The sequence below is a fragment of the Rhagoletis pomonella genome, unplaced genomic scaffold, assembly GCF_013731165.1.
Source record: "Rhagoletis pomonella isolate Grant_MI unplaced genomic scaffold, Rhpom_1.0 Rhpom_scaffold_00004, whole genome shotgun sequence".
Taxonomy (NCBI): domain Eukaryota; kingdom Metazoa; phylum Arthropoda; class Insecta; order Diptera; family Tephritidae; genus Rhagoletis; species Rhagoletis pomonella.
Window position 1 is genome coordinate 78631015 of NW_023458558.1, and position 22592 is coordinate 78653606.

Genomic DNA, 22592 nt, shown 5'->3' on the forward strand with positions numbered 1-22592 from the left:
AATTTGTTTGAATGATTGTAAGAAATGTACGTTTACATACCTTTAGCTGTAGCTGAGTTTGCAGAGGTGCTCGCTGTTATTTCTTAGATTCCAGACTGTCCCAAGATGTTGAAATGTTAACACAAATTTTAGTTTTGTATTACCAAGCTATGAAAAAGCATCTGCGAAGCACAGAATAGAAGCGTATTTGAACGAAAAAACCGCCGGGGGCTTCCCCGCTGCATTCCTTTTTCGATAGTTCCGAACTGGTTCTAAATTCGACAAATAAGATCTAGTTCGTTCTGCATCCCTTTTTCTATAGTTCCGAACTATTTCTAAATTCGTCACTTTAGATATAGATTTCTAGTGAAAAACCCTGAAAAAATTAGTTTTTTATAAGTATCACTTTGCGCCGATTTTGAACTGGTGGGGATCTAGTTCCTATCGGACTAGTTCGTTTTTGGCGATAAAGACCTAGTATGGAACTAGAAATTTCATTCACTAGTCCGCGGTTTCCCTACAGGGTGATTTCTCATGGAAAGCCAAGCGAACACATACATATTGTTTTCATTGGATATATGAAGCCAACAACTTTGTGAATTTTAAAATCATTGGAAAGGCGTGAATCGAATATTTTTGCATATTTTTCTCAAAAATCGTATTTAGCATATTTCGTGTTTTTAGAATTTTACAAAAGTATTATTTAATTTTCGTCATTTTGTTCATAGAGATAAATTTAATGTTACATTTTCTACATATACCTACCGCATTTGCATGACGATCATTAGGAAGGCCATCATGTACAGGAGTTCACATATAAATATGCAAAGTTTTTGATCACCTTCATCGACCAAGGTTCAAATAGCTGAAAACGTCTACCCGCCATGCTAGCGGGTTTATCGCTATATAAAGATGTCATACAAAATTTATATATAAAAGCAATAATCGCTTAAGTCGAGTTTTTATATTAACTCAAAAGAAATTTTTAATGAGACTCGTTGAGGATATATGTATGTAGGAAATGGTATTTAAACAGCATACTCGAACATACACTGCAAACGGTGCACTATACTAAATCCCGTCCTCTGTATAATGACCAAGATTCAGCAGACATGGAATAGGTGTAATAGGGTCACATACTGGGTATACATTGGTACACATGTACATACATTTTAATAATTCCTCCATACTGGCACATGTTCACATTATTGTATGTATGTTAAAGTGGCCAACATTTTGTAAGATACCTATTTATAGTACTTAAAAAAAAATGAAAAATATAGTAACTTGAAATATATATAGAATTTTATTTAAAAGAACAAGTAAAAACGCTTTTTAAGTAAATATCTTTTTTCTTAATATATTTCTTTGCACTTTTACTAGTTTTTCATAATTCCTTGTTAACCACGAAGATATTATATGCTTTATCGCAATCAATATTCAAATTAATATAAATCAAAAGTTAATTTTTTGTTAGTGAGGTAGTCGCTTTGTCTTTCTCATCTCGCTATTTCGCATCCCTAACAGAAAAAAATCTTCCAATGAATGCCGAGGTAGCAGGAATAGAAAGTAGAAATGAAATAGATTTGGTAATTCATTATCAGTATTTTTAAAAATGTTTCCATTCCACCACGACCTTTTATTTTGAAGAATATTTCTTTTAATATTGTTATTTCAGTAGAAAGGTCATCCGTTTTCCTACACATATTTTCTTACAAATTACTGAAATTTATTTATATTTATAACTGAAGAAATATAGTATTTTTGCGTACTATATTTTGTTTTCAACAGTATATAGTACGCAGACCGAAAAAATAGACTATATATTATAGTATCTACGGTTGGCAACCCTTATGTATGTATACGGTTAATATTTTTGCTCTGTAGGATGGCGTGCACATTTCGTTGCCGTTTCGCGAGTGTCCTTTATGAATGCAAACAAGCACTTCTTGCACAATATGTGACTCTTGAAATTTATTTTCGAATGTATTATAATCTTAGGAATGTGTGTGACTACGACTTTGTATCTACTTGCTTTTGGTAAATAAAGTAAATAGCAGCAAATATTCGCTCAAAAGCTTGCGTGTTTCTTACATCGATTTCATTTTTGATTTATAATCACAAACGAACAAAGTTGAAAGGTCCTCATGACAGTTTAGGCCGTTATAGTTGCTATAATATCAGCGACTCCTTGTTTTTGCGCTAGCCTTTATTTCGTTGAATCGCTTGGTGATGAATGTGTTTTGCTTCAAACAGTTGAAATGCAATGAAAGCGAAACAGATTCGCAGGTACCTTGAGGGACAACAAATAAAGCTAATCGTTGTCTCCCAAGTAACTTTTATATACAACATAGCAAAAAGCATTGGAAATATCAGCTCCACGTTGCGGCAAGACAACAATAAAAGCAGAGAGAAAATAGCCAAATTGCAGTTGTGACTGCGATTGCAAAATAAAAATTAAATAAATTACTTTTGCGGCCACTTTCATGTAGTTTAACTGGAAAAAATAAACAATATTTTAAAAATAAAAAAGTAAGGAAAATGTTGATGAATTTGAGTTAGGAGTCCTTTCGGCAACTCTTTGTCTATTCGATTAGGTACAATTTCGCAGCAAGCGGCCAACGTAGCAAGCAGCGTCCATTCGAGTAGATGCGCATAATTGTCTTCGCTTGGTATGCGTGGCATTTGTTGAGCCATATTATGCAATAGTTTGTATTGAATGAGTGGAAACACCGCAGCGCACAACCCTTAGAGTATGCACATATTTGCATACCACCCGCCGGATGATTTTTATGTGCACAATAGACTGGGAACAGTGAGTGGGCGAGATTTGCTTGGATATGCCGATTACACATGGACTAAATAAACACTTTCACTTTCTCTCCATATTTCGAACTGTAGAAGCATTGCTTATGTGAACAACATATGAGCTGGTCAATTTAGGTTTCGAAATTCGTCTACATGTATGTATGTAGATGCATGAATTTCTGGATGTATCTTAACACGAATTTCGTTAGATGCACGCCCAAATTAAGAAACTTTTCAAACTGTGATCAGCATGACTTCCCCTATAAAGTGCCCTCGTGTCGCGGTAGCCAACCGAAAATGGTCAGTGGAAGAAAAATACTTTACATATTTACTTAAAACGCAACATACGGCGCCACTGATAAGGACAACTCAGCCCGAGTCTGAGTTGGTAAAATAAAATATATTAGCCTAATTTGAATTGTCTGGTTGTGCATTTTTCTTCTTGTCCTACCGCTACTCTCGTAGTCATGCGTTTTTTATGTAATGGCACATAAGTACATATATACATATTATGAATGTCAGTATGTATTTGTGTGTACAAATACGTACTTATATAGGGAGTCCATATATGGACAAACATACATACATACTACATCGGTGTAGTATATTATTGCCCTCTGTTTTGTCCGACAATCGCCTCCTTGGTCTTAATTATTTAAAAAACGCATGCATTCATTTTAATGAAGTGAAAATTCCTTTCTCGATACGTGACACGCAAATACCAGCAGGCAGTGGAGTAGCATTAGATGGTTTTTGTATTAAAACGAGTATAACTAAAAATATACTAAGATGTAGTACTTACTTATATACATACATACGTATATTTTAAATAACAATAAAGTATTAATAGTTTTTACTTTACAAATAAAGACGTTTCTTAGTTCCCAAAAAGACTTTATGTAAGTGTTCTAAGATCTACTTAATATAATATTGCTCGAATATGCAAACATTTATTATCATTGTACTCGCATAAATAAAGCCCATGCAATTTTTTCACTACAATTTTTTTGAAGTTTTGTAATTTTCAAATTTTTTTCGAAATGACAGTTGGACTAAAGTGGCGTAGTAGAATCTCTGTAAAGCAAGACTTAGATTTGACTTGACTTGAAAATTGCATATATATCGGGACAATGAGCAGCGTGTGTATTTAGTTAAAGCTAAGTTATGCAAGACCAAGTCTAAGTCTTGACTTGAAAATTGTATATCTGGCAAATTTGGAGCGCGTGTATGTAGTTACTCAAAAAGCAACTTCACTTACAGCTCAATTTAATATTACCGGCGTGAGTTTTTCTACGCACACACGCAAGTTTTTCATTTTTTTTTTTTCAAGTTTTAATTTGCGTGCGTGATTTTTCAGGGTTGCATTTCTGTCAAATTTACAGAAGTTTGTTGAGCAAAATTTAAATTCCTAGTCGCGCCAAAATGTCAAATGAGCACAAAAGCAGGGTTGCCACTTTGGTAAATTATTACCAAAATTGGTAGAAAAAATTCGGGTTGGTAAAAAGGTAGAATTTTTCTCATTTTGGTAGATTGTTGTTAAAGTTTATTATTCGTTCTCGCTTTATTTTTTGTAATTATCTTTTTATTTTAAACTTCTTTTTAAAGTATAGTCTACTTAATTGTATTCATTTTCGAACGCTTTAATGTACACTTCGTCGTTAAAATTCGAACATATCGCGCCCTATTCAAAATTCATTTTGCTGGAATCTCGAGGAGCTCTTGATTGCTTAAATATCTTAAATGATTCTTCAAATAAAATTAAAAACTGAACAGGCACGTAATTACACACTATGATTGTTCGCAAAAAAACCGCCGCCAGTTTTTAAAAATGCCAATTGTTAAATTAAAAAAGAAAAAAAGACAAAAGTCCGGGTGCAAAAAGAATTTTAAATCAACAGGAATTTTTAGGTGCACATTGTTGATTAAACTGAAATTTAATGGGTTAAAAAACTGTAAACCCAAAAATGTTCTAAAAATTCAGAGAAAATGGTTCGAAATATTGGCGCAAATTTGCTGAATTCTTCTAACGTGGTACATATTAGGATTTTTAGCTGAAAAACATTGTGAATATTAAAAAACTATCAATCGGCTTCTTGAGTCACAGTATTTGTCTACAATAACTCCAGTTGTAGTTTTTTCAAATGATGAAGTTTCGTTCTTGCCTTTACACTGAGGGAAAAAAATATTAAAATCAAATAGAAACGTGATTGATCTTTCTACAAACGCCAACGAAAGTACTGTATATTGGTAAATACTCAATTCAATTACGCACATATTAAAATGACCGCGTTCGCACTGAAAAAGCATCCGTGAAGTGAATAATCAGACAAAAACAAAAAAAAAAAAATTTATTTGCATGTGGCTGCAGTGGAATTTGAACCCGACCGTCTCCGGATATCAACAACTTGTGGCAAGCATCTTTGCGCACTTAGCTACACCCAGGCATATAAATTTGCTTTCAAATGTTGAATATCCATCAAACCACAGCACGCGGTTTGTACTATGTACCGCTCTCAGAGCGGCGCTCTGCAAGCTTGGGGTGCGTATGTACACTTGCATATGCATACTCAGATGTGAACAGTCAAATACGTGCGTAATAAATTTTGTATGAAAATATTATTTTTGAATACGAATATTTTTAAACGATAATCAAATATAAAGTATTCATTTTTACTAAGCATTATTTCCCTCAGTGTAGTTTCATCATTTTCGCTTTTAGTTGAATTAAACCGAGAATAAATGGTTAAAAAGAAAGTTACTTAATAAAAAATTTTTATCAAGTAACAAAAAAAAGAACAAATCTATAGTTTTTATTAAAATAACTATAAACGTCAAATCGAAATGTCACGCCACACCAATCTTGGAATTTAAGTTAGCTTTTTACGCCCGCCGTTCAATTTCCATTGGTCCTATACAAGTTGTATGTGTATGAGAAATTTTTGACAGTAAACTGCCGGCGTGCGTGAATATTAGGTTTGTCTGTTAGAGACTTGGAGAACTATAGATTTTTGATTTCTAAAAAAATTTCTAAGTGCAAAGAGAGCCGTGAGAGGATCATGCTGCCATTTAATATTTTTTTTTAAATCCCTACAAAAATACCACACAAATATAATTTTTTGTACAAATGTAATTCATCTGGCAATCGAAAAGTAAACCTTCAAATAAAGACAGAAAATTAATAAAAACAATCACAATTTGATACACGTAAATACATTTATATTAATGGTAATTTTGTATTATAAAATCTATTACATTTTAAGACTTCCACTAAAATATCTCGCAAAATATTGAGATTTACGTGAGCTGGACCGATTTGAAAATACCTCCAAAAATTGAGTTTTTTATTAATAAAAACAGTTTTTTTTTAATATTTTTTGAAAAAATTAACTCAGATGACTAAACAGTTTAAGCATAAAAAGTTTTCATAAAAATATTAAAAAAAAGTGTTTATGCCAAAACCTTACCAATTTAGACTTATGAGGTCTACCACCCTTTTAATTTATTTGCGAATAACCTCATTCAAAGTATGAAAGAGGAAGGTGAGATAAACGAGTGGAATTCCAAGTTAAATTAAGATGTGTTGGTATTGAATAAAGAAAATATTGGGGACGTGAATGAGTTTTTTTGCAAAGAAATAAAATGGGTGAGAATATACCTTTCTACTGATACCTCATAAGTCTATATCGGGAAAGGTTTTGGAGCAGTCGTTCAAGTTTTTCTTACACAAATCTTTGAAAAACGTTAAAAAACAGCACCAGAAATCTCATTATTATGGTTCCGTTGATACAATTTTTATACCGGAGCGCACTTGTGCACAAGGGTGTTATAACTTTGTTCACATAACGGTTGTTTGTAACAGGCAAAACGAATCGAGATAGATATAGACTAATGTATACATAAATGATCAGAATGAAAAGAGAAATCGATTAAGCGGTGACTGTCTGTCCGTCCGTCCGTCCGTCTGTGCACACGATAACTCGAGTAAAAATTTAGATATCTTAACGAAACTTGGTACGTGCACTTCTTTCGGGCGTAGGACGGATGGTGTTTGAAATGGGCAAAATCGAACAATAACCCCGCCTACCTCCCATATAACGGTATAACGAAAACTGCGATATTTTAGTAACTACTGAACATTATTCACTCGAAATTGATATTTACAATAATTTTTAGACGAAAAATAAGAATATTATAAATTTTTGGGAATGTGTACATGTTGGTAACCGCTACACCAATTTCTTCCAAACTTGGCACAATTGTTAGTCTTGATACAGCATACCAAATGACCGAAAGGTTTACAAATCGGACAATAACCACGCCCACATCCCATATAACGGTAATTTAGAGAAATACGAAATCTTCGATAAATCAGTACATATTAAAGCTAATTTATTCAAAATTGATGCTTGCAACAATTGTTTACCAAGAAATACGTTTATGAGAAAATTTTGGAAAATGGGCGTGGCACCGCCCACTTTTGATCACATATATCTCGGTTGCCGTTCTACCAATTTGTACCGAATTCGGTATGATTATTGTGCTTGCCACGCAAAAGCAAAACGTTGAAAATTATTGAAATCGGACTAAAATTACGGCCGCTTTTCAAATAACGGTAAATTTCAGAAATGCTTGAAACTACACATTTCGAAATTTAAGGACGCTAATTTACTCAAAATTGATACACTGCGGCGTACCATGTAGCGGTACTTGCGCCGGGTATTTAATGTTCGGCTCCGCCGAATTTTATTTTTATTCATACAAAAATCCATTTTTAGAGGTATTTTCAAACCGGACCAGCTCACGTAAATCGTAATATTTTTCCGAAATATTTTGGTAGAAGTCTTAAAATATACTAGGTTTGGTAATCCCGCCGGAAAAACCTCAATTTTTTTGTGATGCCTTCTAATGTACAGTAGTCGAAAAAATTATAGCCGCACCAAATTTTCACAAGTTTTATAATATTATTTTTGTTGTTATTTAATTTTGGTTAGTTTTTTTATTCTTTAACATGATCTGTATAAATACAAGTTTAAAGGCAGCGTCACACGAATGGGTATTTATTTGGTACATATTGATAAATCGGTTAAAAAGAAGCACATATTTAGTCAGAAGTTGGCGGCACCACGCCCAAACTTTGCAATAATCTAATTTACTGCTAAAAGATTATGGCAAACATCGATTTCGAGTTAAGTAGCTTTATTAGTTGCTGATTTATCGCAATTTTTGTATTTCTGTAAATTACCGTTATATCAGATGTGAGAGGTGTTTGTTGTCCAAGTTCAAAAATTTTCAACAGGCTTCGTAGTGAAACTCTAAGCAATATTCACCTAATTTGGTTGAGATACCTCAATTTTTTGTTGAGTTATCGAGAACACGGACAGACAGACAGACAGACGGACGGACGGATGGACATGGCTAAATCGGCTCCTCTTTTTATTCTGAGTAATCTGGTATATATATGTCTACATCTATCTCGATTCCTCTAGGCTGTTACAAACAAGCGCTATGCGAACGAGGTTATACATATATAATACCCTTGTGCACATAACTCATGCTCTACACTTACCTCGGAAAAGTGCAAAAAAGACATCAATGAAAACACTAAGTTAAGAATCGCGACTGGAACTTTGTACACTTCACATGTCTTGGCAGCACGGATAGAAATTTATGTAATCACATACATACTCACGTAGGTTAAATTTTTTTATGCATAGTACTTTTAATTATGATTTAGATTTGTTAGTTCAGGATTTACGTAAGTAAGAAAAGAGTAGATAACATGATTGTTAAATATATTTCAGTTTTTACCGTGTTAGCGATTTCAAATTTTTTAACAGAAAAACCAATTTTAAGTTTTCTTTTTCGATTTTAAATCAAGTTTTTTTGACTAATTGTAGAAATGTATTCAGCCCGAAAATTTCAAAACATAAACTACTCGCGGGTAAATTAAGAAATTTCAGTATAGTTAAAATTGAACTAGGTCACATGGATTCAAAGTACAATTCGCCGATAGTTTACTTATAGCGTTTTATTTTCTCGAAATAATGTTGCATTTATTCTGCCCTGCGCCAGGGCTGTCAAGCTTTCGTGTTCTTTTCTTAGCATCTGCACATGCATATTGCGTGCTCTTTCTTTAAAATGTTGCACTCTGATAATGTGGCCATATTAGAAGGTGCAAATTTTTTCGAGAAAAGAAATTGCCATTCGAGCAAATTTAGGGCAGTGATTCCGAATGTGCCATCTAGAAACAGAGTTCTGTATGTTTGTGTTTTGCAGTATGTTACTTATTTTCCGCATATATGTAAATACACGGATAAACTAATCCCCCTAGTACCCCCTAGAGAGCCTAAATGCAAAATATTATCCAGTAGGAACTGGGGGTTAAAGCCAAAGCTTGTCCTCTTGATGTACACGGCTATAATATGACCGATACTAACCTACGGCCAGCACTAGATAAACAATATATTGTCACGAAATTAAGTAGCATGCAAAGAGCACCTTGTGTGGGTGTTGTTGGTTATATAATAAAAATAACTGCTCAAACTCATACAAAATATTTCTTCGCCAGACACGAATAAAGGCGCGAGCTCAAAAGTTGACCGCGAATATAGACGCATAAAAACCCTTCTGCGAAGAAAGACTTACATCGCCAGTGTTGCCAGAACTTTTTGGGCCGACCGGCTAAATTGCCAAAAAAAGGGTTGAAAACTGCTAAATGTTTCAACTAAAATTCCCATGTTTTATTTAAATAAAGTCATAAAATTATGTTTGGTTAACAAGGGTTATACGTAGCTAAGCGTTACATTACAAGTATTACTTAAGTATTAAAAAAAAATCAATTGCAAATGGGGTCTTCTTCATACTGAACGATTCTGCCTTCTTATATTGTGGCCTTTGCCCTACCCTGAGAAAAGAGTTTAGTTACGTCAGCTAAATATGTTTTTATCAACACATGATTTGGTTATAGTTACATTATTTGTTTATAGTAACCAAATCATGTGTTGAGAGGAATATATTTGGCTGACTTTTTTCTGAGTGTACGTTACCTTTCGTCCTGCAATGGCTCTATTAGTAAAAGTATTGAACTTTTGTTTAGTCGGAGGGCAATATTTTGAGAAATAAACACGGAAACCTTTGAAAGGGCTGAGGATTACTTATTAAATAAATATGTACCTTTCAAGATTTGCAAACATTTTTTTGGGACATTAAACGTTGTGGTTAATTTTATATTTATAACTTTACGCTTATAACCATAGAAATCTTATATCCGAAAAATCTCTTTTAAGCGTCCTCTACGCATATAAACAAAAAGATACACATTTTATAAATTATTTAAACAGTTTTTTTTTGGATTTGGAAATAATTTTTTTAATGCATATATACTTATTTATAGTTATTTTGGTGATTAAAAAATAAAATTCATCCGGTTGTTATGAAACAAAAAACATTTAGAATTAATAACAAAAAATAGCTATCCCAGCTAAATCACAAAACAAAGCACTACATTATATGTCATTTTTTAATTTTTTGTTAACATTTAATTCCATAGCATCGAGTTCTTTCAGAAGTTGATTGTTTGTCTCAAAGTTTTTTTGAAGTGAAACTTCTTTAACGGCGGTTGGTTGGTTGGGAGTAAATTGGCAAACTCAACGGAAATTGCACACGGAAATGGTGCAACGGATATGATACAACGGAAATGGTTGGGGCTGAAACAAGTGATTGTTGAGTGTATGCAACCATTTAACAAAAACATGTTAATAAAAGGTTAAAGAATAACATTTAGAAAAAGACAAGAATGAAAGTAAAGGTGAGTACGTACATATGTAGATAAAAAAGGATAAAGAAAAGGTAGAAATTGAAACAAAAACAAAGATGCATAAAGATAAAGGCAAAAATTAAGATCAAGGTATATTTAAATACTTTACTTATATAAGGGCAAGGGTGAAGGGGAATATGTAGATGAAGAAAATGATAAACATAAAAGTAAAAACATTGATAAATATAAAGCAAAGATGAGGACGAGTATATCGATAAAAGTAAAGATGAAATCAGAGGAAGAACGACTAAAATAAAGGCAATTATAGAGAAAAGGATACAGATGGAGACACAGATACTCATTCTGTGAACTATTTTGGGATTTTAGAGACTTATCGATATAACAATCGATATTTTTATCGCTTTTGTTATCGAGATTTTTATAGATTTTATTATCAAAATTTGTTTCGATATTGTTATCGATATCTTCGAAACTTATCGATGTAATACTAGATTTTGTTACCGATTTTGTAATCGACATTTTTAGGGATTTTGTTATCGATATTGTTATCAATTTTATTATCGATATTTTTATCGAATTTGTTATCGATATTTTTATCGATTTTGTTATCCATTATTTATCGATTTTGTTATCGTTTATTTATCGATTATTTATTGATTTTGTTATGGATATTTTTATCAATATTTTTGTAGATTTTCTACTCGATTTTGCTGCCAATATTATTATCGATTTTGCTATAGAAATTTTTGTCGAATTTGCCATCGATTTTGTTATCGATATTTTTATCGGCTTTGGTGTCGATATCTTGTTGGATATTACCATCGATTTGGTTATCGAAAGAGTATAAAGATAAAAATGAAGATAAAGGAAAACAGAATAACATAAATATAATTAGAACGAACAGGGGTAGAGGTAGGGATCTAGATAGAAAAAAGACACAAAATATAACCTTAAGCAAAAGCAGATGTATGTATGTATGTATGTATTTATATTGGTTATGAGACAAAATAGATATGGAACGTAAGTTTCACTTCTCCAGTGTGGCCCAGGCGCACTTACTCTTTTACCTCCCTTTTATTAGCTCGGGATGTAACTATGTAATATCGATGCGCCTAAAAGATGCAGCGATTTCTATTCTCAAGTTACATACCTGATCACAGTACGAATGGAAATTATAATAGCGAGGTTTTAGTTTTTTAAACCATAATTTTATTCTGTTTTAAATGTTAATTGCATGAAGTTGTTCTTTCATAGTTGGCAAATTTTCTGATACTATTTCTTCGGCTTCACCTTCGGACGCATCTGAATACGGATTTAATATTTCTTCAAAAATTTCGGTGTCAAAAAGTTTGGTGCTTTGAAATTTTTGCTTTGCGCTTATATCCGAGGAAATTTACTTATGAATTTATACTTTTATATCAAAATACTAGTGCTTTTCAACGGGACTCTAACAAGCGGAGAAATCGAACCATTTTTATGTGGGGTAAAATCGACGCTAACAAGCGGGAATGCTTATAAACGCGGGGCATATAAACGGGAAATACTATAGCAATTTTTCTTTCAAAACGATAGGAATGGTTCGTTCAATTTCAACAGCTGATCGATCATAACTTTGGGAAGTGAGCTTTTGTTTCCAGGAAATGATGTTTTTAATAAAATATTAAACAAAAAATTACATGCAGGAAATTCAATTAATTTGAAATTAATTTATAGACTACTTTATTTTCAATGATAACTAATTGAAATTCTCACTGCTTTCCCTGCAACGAACTCATTTATTTAACATGGCGATGTCCTAGGAAGCAGTCAATTGCCTTTTCCTGCAGATATTTTCAACTATTTTAAAATTAATTAGGCTTAAACAACTTCAAAGTCACTTTTTTTATATTTAAAAGACACAAAAAAAAGTGTTATCATTTTCACTTGTTGTCAACTCGAACCCGGCCCTTTTGGACGCTAAAAAGTAACAGCAAACATCTCTGCACACTCAGCTACAGCCGGACATTTAAATGTGCTTTTAAATGTTCATTTTGAATTGTGTGCAAGCAGCAAGTCGATTGTCCTGCACATGGGCGTAGCCTGGTAGGGGCTGGGGGTACTCGAGCCCCCCCTAACTTTAAAATTTTCCTTATATATATATATAAAATAGTACCCTGAAATGCCAGCTTAATAGGGTCGAGCTCATTCTGGCTACGCCGATGGTCCTGCATTTAATTTCAACTACCTTAAGATGAATTTGGTTTAAACAAATTCAAAGTCAGTCTGTTTCTTTTCAATACGCTTGCGTTTTGCACTTCACAGATGCTTTTTCAAACTTCGAAGACACAAATTGTTTCCTTGAGTAAGAAGAGCATCAAAATTCGAAACATTTACTCATGGCATTTGTTTTAAAGTAGTCTTTAAATTAGTTGATTTAAAAAAATCACTTGCTTCCGTCATTATAAAGAAAACCACTACGTGTGGCAATTCATACGTGTGAGCTAATTGGAAGCAATACACTAGGGGTATTTTCGAAGTGTTGCGTAGCCCTTGCACGGTGCACGAATTGCAGGGATTGCATGGTAAAAACCGGTTTGCTTATGGCAAGCTTGCAAACTGTCTAACCCGGGCACCATGCAAGGTTAGTAGCCACTGAACTTTTAAAAATGGAAACTTAGCCAAACGGCTAACAAATCGGCTGCCGACTAAACCGAATTTTCTCCGGCTGTTTATTATTGAAACCGTCTAAATCTAGCCGGAAAACGGCTAAATGGCAACACTGAACATAGCGAAGAAATACGCATAAACTTGCTTTCGCGGTCAACTATGTTTGCAGGTGTAAAACTGATACCAGATAAAACGCTTGCTTCGCTTTTTTTGACGAGTAAAAAAGCAGTACAAATAGGTTTTCTTGGCGTTTATTGTGGTATGCCTTTTGCGTCTGGCGCTTTGCTGGCAAAGTTATAAATGTCACGCAAATCCAAAGTTTTATCTGGTATCAGCTTAACAGTATGTAAATTCCCCAAAGAGGTTTTGGGGAATGATGATGAAGTGACAGTCCTTGGCCAGGTATAAATCTATGTTTACGTGTCTTTTTTGCCGTCAACTAGGTTAAGAGTCTTTCTTCGCCGACGTTTTTCTTAAGCGTATTTTTTGTCTTCAAAACACTAGCGCGCCTTTATTTGTGTCTTGTGACGGTTTCCTAAACCTACTCATAGTCAGGCCTTTAAATTCGCCTTTCGAAACAAATAGACTAGAATAAAAGTTTTTAAATTTTCTAATGTACTTCGTACATAATTTTTATCTTCCAACTTAATTGTCTAAAAAAATGCAGGCCATTTGAAAACTCCGGGCCCGGAGAGATGCACCACCGGGCGTGCATGTGCATGCATGATCACAGGGGCTTTTACATAGAACAAAGTTGATATCGATAAAAGAATTACCACCTTTAATGAAATGCTTGCGAACATTTTTATCAGAGCTTATATCCGGGTACGCTGTATTACATAAACCAATTTTATTAAATATTTATTTTGGGTCTTACGAAAATTTTAATTAATTTTGTTAGATAAGCAATAGTTTTTAGGAAGTGTCTATTCCTACGCGCCACTGTAAATTTTAACGTAGATCATTGGCTTTTTAAATTTTCGTTTTTTCATATAGCATATAAGTAGAAGCATTTCTGCATCAAAAAAAAAAATTGTGTAAAAAATGTCAGTTACGTTATTTTCGGGTTAGGGCACGATATGTATTTATTTCAAAATCAAAATTTTAAAACTTCGAACACTTTTGAAGTTCGATTTCGGGCGCGAGTGGACATTGAACTTTGTTACGTTGTTAAATATGAAAAGAATTAGTTTTCAAGGAGTGGTTTCTAATTACACAATTTAGCTAAATTAAATAAACATAGGCACAGTCGTATAATGCAAAGTTTTAAAAAGAAACTCACCAATAAAAAATCACTGTCTACGTGTAGATTTTCATGTAAACTTATTATCTACATATGTATTTGTTATCGACTTTTTGATTCGTTTTTAATTTTCATAAATGTATTTTTTTTTTACGATATTTGTCATAACAATTTGTTGCACCAGATTCAAAGTTAGATATGCGTACCGATCACTGCATACAACACAGATAAAATATGTAGCAATAACCAGCTAATAAAACTGAAAGTCCAATACAACGCGACCAGCCATAAATCAAACTGAACGTTGCCACTGCCGTCGCCGCCGCTGCTGCTGCTGCGACAGGTTGTAGTTTACCCAACAGTGGCACGGCAATGTTTACAGTGGATATGCGGGAACAACGGGCAGATAATTGTTGTTGCTCGATGCAGGCAGATGCTTTGTATGCTATTTTTGCTTTCAGTCCAGATGCCGGCTGTCGATAAAACTCCTAGCTAGGCTATACAGAACTATTAAAGCGTTGTCACACCAGTTGACAAAAGCAGTGAGCTAAATCCCGACGGTGAGTGTTGTTGTCTAATGAACTGCGTGCAGTTACATTGAACTTGAATTCACTTGGTTGATCGGTAAACGAGGCGTGTGAGCAGTATGTATGGCCAACTATGGAGCATAAACGATACTCTCGATCTCATAAATTTTCCAAATAATGAAAATGGTGACAGGTTGTGCACTTTGTTATATTTTTCAATTATGGTCGCTTTATTATACTTTGTTAGTTTACAAATGTTTGTTGCAGCACTTTTAAACAGAGTAAATTTTTTTCAGTTTATATAATGCAGATGGTAGTAGGTATACATAGATATGTATACATATGTACCTACTTGTATAACACTTCACTATTATTGCAGGCAAATGCACAGGAATACGAAAAACTGGCATATTTTCATTATAATTTGTTTATATAGTAGTATACCCAGTTATTTTTCACTATTAATCCTTTTAGTTTTTACACTTCCCATTTTTTATGCTTCAGTAATTATCCCATTTAGTTTTGGCTAATGAACTTTCACAGCGTGCTATTACATGCCTACATTCCCAAAAGTTAGTAGGTATCTAAGTATGTATGCATATGTCGTTGGCCTCTAAGCAGTTTTGCGGCCTGTTGCACATTAAATTTATGAGCAGCTATCAGCGACTGCGCAAATTTAAATCGCTATCAGTTAAAAACTATACACTTTTTTAACAATCCATCATTTATTATCAGCGAAACAGATGTTGCTGCACCTTACGCACAGGTAGCCTCCCTTCGCATTACTTTTTTAACTTGAGATACTTTGCTTAAAGAATATGTATCAGCATTCATTTTGTTATATGTATTGCCGACTGGTTAAATTAGTGAATGATGACGGTGATCAGATGGTATCAGATTGCCGGATCGTTAGGATTAGCAAGCTTGATTAAGCCTGGAATTGGTATGACCCGCGACTACGTGCTCAAAGCGCCAATGTTTCTATTTGACTACTTGGACATAATTCAAATCACAAATATCTGAGCATCAATAAAAAACAACTCTATAGCTGCTGCGATAGCAACCGCGCCGCGCACAATCCAAAATACATACACCTATTGACAAGTAAAGTATATTACATACATATGTACACAGCATAGTAGTTTGTAGAATTATATGTGATTGCGCATATGTGTATCGTCTCATCCGCGAGCTGCCGCTGATATACAATTGTAACTAGGAGTACAAGACTATAGCACTGAGTGCCTGATGAGAACAAGAGCGTTATAGCAGAGCCGCTAGGAGGTATGGGTTGAATAAAATAAAAATGCATTATTACATTAAAAAAAAGCGGCAGAGAGCAGAAAAAACTCAGCAGCAACAAAATTTGAATCGAAAAAATAAAGACAGAAAACAAAGAAAAATTCGAACATTCGCCAACGAATGTCCGACCCCTATCGCCACCACATACAAGAAGAAGATAGCAGCATTGAAGCGCTGCCGCCAATGCCAACCGACAAATTGTGCTGCTGCGGTTGCTGCTTTCTTGCACTGGCGCAGCGAAATGCCGAGGCAATGGTATTCGGCCTACCCGCTGATTTCTCTGTGTGTGTGACTTGGGACAAATGAGATGTGCGGTTAGCAGCATTTGCCTCAATTGGAATGATTATGACTTTTTACGTGGCCTTTGTTTAGTGCATAAGTGTGGGCCAAACAAATGCTACCAAACCAGAAATTGTTCTTTTCGAAGGAAGAGAGTCTTTCGAAGTTATAGCTGTGTAAGAGCCTCTCTGAGTTTTGTTATTTCTGAACTCGATCTGAGATATTCGGTCTGTTTTGGCTCCGCAGTTTCGAACATCACACACATTCTATGCGTGTTTTATTCTTATTGTGTATCCATGTGAAAATACGTATCCATATACGTTCGTTGAATGCATGCGTGTGTGAACTGCATTCGAAACTAAATTTGAGATAGTGTTTAAACAAGATCGCACTTAAGGTTATCTCCCGTACAGATATACATATGTACATACATATTTCGAATTGGTTGTCCGCGGAATGTCCAGAAACTCATTAAAATGAGCGTTTGTTTTACGGAAAGTTTTAAGGCCGATGAAAAAAATATACTGAGTAGGTATGTAATTGGCTAATGAAAGTTAATATGGAGATACTTATGTAGTATGTACCTACACAGGTATGTATGTATGTAGATGCATGTATTTTGAGTTTTGGGTTTAACAATATCCCTCTAATCTTGACAGATATGAGAAAATTTAAAATTATTTAAATACAAAATTTCACCCATAAAATAAATAATTAGGGATAAATTCGTTCTTAGATTATTCATTTTACAGTACGCCCTCGATAAGAAACAAAGCCCGATTAACGCAATACCTCGGCTAATGCAACACCCAAAATGTTTACCATTAGTGACTCAGTAATTGCAATTTTTCAAAAAATGCTGCCCCAGTAAACACAACCTTCTATCCATAATTTCTTATTTGGTTTAATTTTTGTCTGCAATGGACTGAAGAAAAACCGAATTCAGCAGAAGACCCCGTAACTCTTCAAAAGCTGAGAGAGTCGACCGTAGACAAAAATGTATGCTCAAAGAAAATACAAACAACCCTGCAAAACAAAGTTCCAGAAATCTTAAAGAAATCGTTAGGAGCTTCATATAATATTTTTACCAAATCGTATTGTATGTTCATTTGTATCAAGGAATTAAAATGGAATTAACGGCAAAGAATCAGGTAAAGCAATGATGACAAAACCTTTACTTTCTATTTTTATAAATTTGTTTAAGCTTATTTTATATCGTGGCTTGGCGGGTGTATCCGCCGGAGTTATAAACTTTTTAAAGGTGGCCTAACTGACCCAGGGACTTCGGACTTAGAGGTTTATTCCCCTACCAGATTTTCCGACAGGAGGAAGTATACTCATTACAGATGGTTCTGAATTGTCTAGCTTCTATCGTCAGCTCCAAATGAAAAAAGTTTACAGAAGAAAAACCTTTATGCCGCGCTGAAATAGCCGGCCAACTCGGAAAATCTTCTGCTGCGAAGATTGCGAAGATTGAAAAAATCACCTTCTTACATGCATGCTTAAGCGACTTGTGATTTCCCATAAAAAACCAAGGACAGCGAACACACACACGCACTTGTGTTTAACAATCGATTCACTCGTACTTAATAGGTACAGCGAACACCAACATGAATGTGCATAAAGGGTTATGCATTTTTTATGCAATTATCAATTATTTCTTCGCTACACGTATTCAGCTAATAAGTCGCTGGCATTCCCAACCATGGTCAACGCTAACCCAGCTTGACACATCACACGATGCTTGACACGATCTATCACCTTCGCTCCACTACCACCATATGTGCTCATTGAGCTCGATAAGTACTGTTAACAAAAGGTAATCCGTACCTCCTCTAACTCTATCATCACTTTAAACGTCGTATGAGGAAAGAACTGGATCGTTACGATTTTCGAAAAATAATGAAAGAATTTTTTCGCGAAGGGGAAAGAATTTTTTTTAGCGAAAAAAGAGAAATCACCTCTGTTTTTAATTTATTGTGGATTGTGAGGAGAATCGAGGACATGATTAGCTTTTTGCAAAGAGCAGGTGCAAAAGTTTAATTCTAGGGTGTAATTGTGCTAAGCCATATACATATGTACATATATGCATGAATATGGATGTTCTTGTCGTTTGTATTTCACTGATGCTGGGGAGATATTGCGCGCAAAGCTAGATAATCTGATATTCCGGACAGAATCAGAGTCACTCAACTAGAATGTAATAACGCCCATGCAACAATCGGACGGTTTCTTAAAAAGCACAACAGCAATATCCTATCTGTTCCTCAAGACGGGGTTTCGGTTGTGAAAATGTCAAGTGCTCGTTTTGACGTAATCATAATGGTACTAAATACCTATTATCAGCGATTAATTTTGTCAGGAAAAATATTTACTCGGAACAGATCTTACATTATACATAAATATGTATGTATTTATGAACAAAATGTTTTTGAAGTGTAGAAATACTTGTGGCCTGAATTCATGGCTGTTATTTCGGTAGAAATTTTTGCTCAAAGGTGGCCAGTACGGGCGGAAGAGATTGAAAAAATAAGGATATTGTGGATTTATTTCCATGTATTGATCGTATTTGTTGTAATTTTTACAAGGAAATAAAAGAAGCAACACTTCTTAATCATGATTATATGAGCGATAATGAGAATAGTCAAAGAAAATGAATGAATGAATCCAAATCACGACACTATAAAGTTTTTACATGAAGTTCTGGCCTTTAAAAAATCTAAGGATCTATATCATAAGTACACACAAACATGTATCTGACTGCCAAAATTTGGGTTCTGCAAGTTTTGACACTTTGTTAGAGTACCTCTACGAATGATTTCCTGAAAAGAGTGATTTTCGGAGTTACATATCGTCGTTTAAAGTGCAAAACCGCGTATCAACAAAATGCAAAACCGCGTATCAGCAAAATGCAAAACCGCGTATGTGAACTTGTAGAAATTATTTTCTAGAGCGTAAAAACACTCATATTTCGAAATGGTACTCTTTTTTTATAAAGCCATTGCATTTCTGGCTAGTATATTTCAGGACGAATGGATAAGGATTGAGCCAAGCGCTTGTGTGAGCAAATCTAATTTTTGGCAGCCAATGTCAGTTGCGCGGTTTTGCAGAATGACGATACGCGGTTTTGTACTTTAAACGACGATATGTATGTCGTCGTTTAAAGTGCAAAACCGCGTATCAACAAAATGCAAAACCGCGTATCAGCAAAATGCAAAACCGCGTATGTGAACTTGTAGAAATTATTTTCTAGAGCATAAAAACACTCATATTTAAAAATGGTTGTCTTTTTTATAAAGCAATCGCATTTCTGGCTGGTATATTTCAGGACGAATGGATAAGGATTGAGCCGATAAGGATTGAGCCAAGCACTTGGGTGAGCAAATCCAATTTTTGGCAGCCAATGTCAGTAACGCGGTTTTGCAGAATGACGATACGCGGTTTTGTACTTTAAACGACGAAAAATTAGTGTTTTTAGAAAATAATTCTGCAACTTCACATACGCGGTTTTGCATTTTGCTGATACGCGGTTTTGCATTTTGTTGATACGCGGTTTTGCATTTTAAACGACGATATGTATATATGTATCTGACACCACAGAATTGATTCTTAGATTTGTGTATATTATTCAGATTTTTCTCTCGCAAGTTTCGGCTTTGATTTATATTATAGCATATAAAAATTCTTAATGTAAACGTTAGTTTAAATCGATGCTTAATATATACGAGTACATTGTGTATGTAGGTAGGTATGTACTATGCTCGAAAGCAGCATTAAACTACACACCATAGATTGAAGAACAAGTTCGGCTTAAGCAACGATTTGAATTTCCGGCAATAGACGCACAGTGTATAAGAGTATTTGCACTTTAAATACAATATTTTGGATTTTTTTTTAATTTCCGTCTTGATTTGAATACAAGATACATATGTATTTGTTTAATTTTCATCTACATTTCACACAGACACTAAATATGTATTCAATTCATAAAAGAATTGTTTAACACATAAAAGGTTTTTTTTTTGTTTTTATTCTTTCAGCAGACCTTTAACGATTTTCAATCACAATTATATTTGTTTTGTAGTAGTTTGTCTGTTATTCGAAATATAAACAACGATGGTAATATTAACGGTTAGAAACGGCGCCCAGCGATTTGCGGATCAGAAATTATTACGTGTTTGCCACCGACCGACAGAAGCGAAAAGCGCCACCAAAAACACTTGACAACCTGCACAACGAAGCACTCGCAAGCTCCCCATTCGAAATCCGCGTTGGAATTGAGCAGCAATTCTAAACGTCGCCAAACGCGGCAACTATGTGTGCACTTGTACATTCGGCGGAGCAACCAAAGCGAAGGTCTGCCGGTTTGTTGGACAATGAATGGCGTGGATTTTCGAACATCGTAAATCATACCACGCTACGCTATGTCCACATTGGTGAGAGCAGGATAAAATGTTGTGTAGGGATCTCGAAAATATTGCCTTTGCAGTTGCGCAAACAGCAGGCTCCGCCTGCTTTGTTGTATGTAAGAGACAAGGGTGGAAAGTCCAATGGCGAGAGCAACGTGCCGATTGGTGTAAGTGAGAAGGTTTGTTATGGATTTCGTGGTTGTTGTTGGTATGTTGCATGGAATTACTCAAGGGGGCTCGGAAAACAGGTTGTTTTGCCAAACAGATGGGGTAGAAAAGAGGAAGCAGTTCAGTGGCAGAATTTTCCTGCTTTCTAACAGAAAAGCAACTGGGCAACAATGCTGGTTGAAAATTCGCTGTTGTACTTACATATCAATATGAAGGAATGGAGGTGTCGTTCATTAAGTCGATGTTTGTGCTCGACATTAAAGCGCCAGCAACAGTAGGAGCTTCAAACCAGATTAGTACTGCTTTGAATAAAACAATGGCGATGATGATGTTGCTCATTGGGAGTTCTTAAAGATCATCATGAGCATAATTGGTACGTCTGCAACAGCTGTGCGGTATTGTATTGTTATTAGTATTTGTATTCAATAGCTGGCGCTATTGCCTTAAATCACCGTCACATTATTACTTTCCATTATAATTTTATAACGCAATCATTTTCATTTTTATTGGCCTTAGATCGCTGAAAAAACTTTCATGCATAGAATTTTGAATAGAATTTGCGAATACATATGAATGTGTGTACCTTCCTATGTACATATATGTACTTACATATATAAAATACACAATCTAAGGGCATTTACTTTTGATTAACAGAACATTACTTAAGCAGAACACCACATATGTGTAATTATGTACCTAGTATGTACATATGTGCATACCAACATACATATGTATGTATGTATGAATTTAGGTGTTTACAGGCCCGTCGAGAGGGAAGGGGCAAAGGGGTGAATCCTCCCGGGCGCGGGCTTCTTAAGGTGCCCAAAATATCAGAACCATAGCTTTTTGTTTTTTTTTTTACAATGTAATTGCTCCTTAGTTATAGGATTTTATTATAAATATTACAAATATATTCCGATTGGTGCTAATTGTTTCTGACTCTATAAATTAAAGAAAATGATCATATGGACAAAAAACGCGCACTGTTACAATACGTTTTGGCTCACAGTGCTTTTCAAACACCGCCTCTAAAGTAACCGTGGCGCGTGTGTGTAGACACTGCCTTAATATATACCTAAAATATATTGTACCTCCTGTTGTTTAGGAGTTATAAATGTTTCAACAGGGGACTGTGACATTACAATTTCTGGAAGTACCTACTTTTTAAAGCTGCTTTATATTTTCGAAAAAGACTGCTCCCCTAATATAACTCAAGAATATGCGTAATTTATTAAACTGATTAAATTAATTTAGAGGTTAATTCTGTTACGTTACCTGTGTGATATACCCCAGTAAAAGAGTTATATGTGCAATATGTTCTTCCTCATTTTCGTTCTATGCAATAAGGGTAAAATATGTTGCTGTATCCGATTATAATAGCCTTTAGCTTGTAAGGATTTTCATATGATTAGTTGATGTTCCTTTATAATTTTAACTACCGTTATCACAAAAAA

General features: G+C 34.6%; 1 protein-coding gene across 1 annotated transcript in view; it reads right to left on the reverse strand.

Annotated features, from left to right (window-relative positions):
• LOC118738340 (homeotic protein Sex combs reduced-like) overlaps nt 1-20422 on the reverse strand; it is a 57617-nt gene extending 37195 nt beyond the window's left edge. The window contains exon 1 of the mRNA XM_036469265.1: nt 20348-20422. The gene's annotated coding sequence lies outside the window, so the exon portion shown is untranslated. The remainder of the gene's footprint in view (nt 1-20347) is intronic.
• Nucleotides 20423-22592: the final 2170 nt, after the last annotated feature.